The following is a 762-nucleotide window of genomic DNA, read 5'->3' on the forward strand; positions in this document are numbered from 1 at the left end:
AATAACTTATTATACATCATGTATTATATTGTTATTTTTTTTTATAAGTTTTACAATTTGTTTGGGTTTCTCGGAAAATAATAAAAAAAAATGTTTTATTTTCTGAAGAAAAAAATTATACTCAACAATTTAATAACAATAAGAAAAATCCGTTAAGTGAAAAACGTTTTAATAATAATAGAAATAAAAAGAATAAAAACATGAATAAAAGCACCCGTGGCCTAATGGATAAGGCGCTTGACTTCTAATCAAGCGATTGTGGGTTCGAGTCCCACCGGGTGTGTAATTTATTTATTTTTTGGTTTTGAATGTTCCATCAAAATATTATTGAACAAATAACTATTCAATTTACCATACCATAAAGGCTCTAAAATATCGTCATATCTATTTTGTTTTTAGTTCAAATCAAAATAATAGTAGGAAGGAATAATCATTCTCTCTGAAATAAATATGACTCACCTATTTTAACTTTGTGTGTTTATGAGTCATATTTTGATACCCTTCTTGGTAAGAATCCTATTAGAGCTTGAATACTTGAATGCATTTGTGGCCTGATGGATAAGACAATTATTAGAAATCAAGCGATTGTACATTTGAATCCCACTGAGTTCATGTGTAACTTCGTGGAAATCCTACCGAGTGTGTAACTTCGTGCCCATGACACTCATCTTGTGAGCGTTGGGTTTGAATGTTCCATTAAAATGTAGTGAAAATTATCAAATAACTAATACATTCTTTTAATTCCATTCAAACATATTCAAT

At 28.7% G+C, this 762-nt stretch overlaps 1 non-coding gene across 1 annotated transcript; it reads left to right on the plus strand.

Annotated features, from left to right (window-relative positions):
* Nucleotides 1–210: 210 nt before the first annotated feature.
* On the plus strand, nucleotides 211–283 carry TRNAR-UCU. Its single transcript has one exon. It is a non-coding gene; the product is annotated as a tRNA-Arg (tRNA).
* The last annotated feature ends 479 nt before the right edge of the window (nucleotides 284–762 follow it).

The sequence above is a fragment of the Impatiens glandulifera genome, chromosome 2 (assembly GCF_907164915.1).
Source record: "Impatiens glandulifera chromosome 2, dImpGla2.1, whole genome shotgun sequence".
NCBI lineage: Eukaryota > Viridiplantae > Streptophyta > Magnoliopsida > Ericales > Balsaminaceae > Impatiens > Impatiens glandulifera.